The sequence below is a fragment of the Branchiostoma belcheri genome, unplaced genomic scaffold (genome assembly GCF_001625305.1).
Source record: "Branchiostoma belcheri isolate BF01 breed outbred unplaced genomic scaffold, Haploidv18h27 scaffold44, whole genome shotgun sequence".
NCBI lineage: Eukaryota > Metazoa > Chordata > Leptocardii > Amphioxiformes > Branchiostomatidae > Branchiostoma > Branchiostoma belcheri.
This window is the reverse complement of record NW_017804065.1, coordinates 1,188,801-1,189,028: the sequence shown is the minus strand read 5'-3', so window position 1 is coordinate 1,189,028 and position 228 is coordinate 1,188,801. Positions and strand designations below refer to the sequence as shown.

General features: G+C 37.7%; 1 protein-coding gene across 1 annotated transcript in view; it reads right to left on the bottom strand.

The window, feature by feature from the left end:
- LOC109478421 (serine/threonine-protein phosphatase 6 regulatory ankyrin repeat subunit B-like) overlaps nucleotides 1-228 on the bottom strand; it is a 15,865-nt gene that overhangs the window by 13,468 nt on the left and 2,169 nt on the right. The gene's annotated exons all lie outside the window — the stretch shown is intronic.

Genomic DNA, 228 nt, shown 5'->3' with positions numbered 1-228 from the left:
ACAATTTTGACCTGTTTTCAGAATGTCTTCAGGATGGAATGACAATATACATGTATGGCTGACATAGTTTAAAATAATGTTTTGTGTTTGATTTGACATCTGGGGTTGGAGGCCCATTAGCCTGGTCCATTGAACCTCAACTTGAAGTTGAATGGATGAATAACTTGAGGCTGACATACCTAAGGTTAAAAGAAGCTGTCTCTAAAGTATCTGATCTGCAATGGTGAT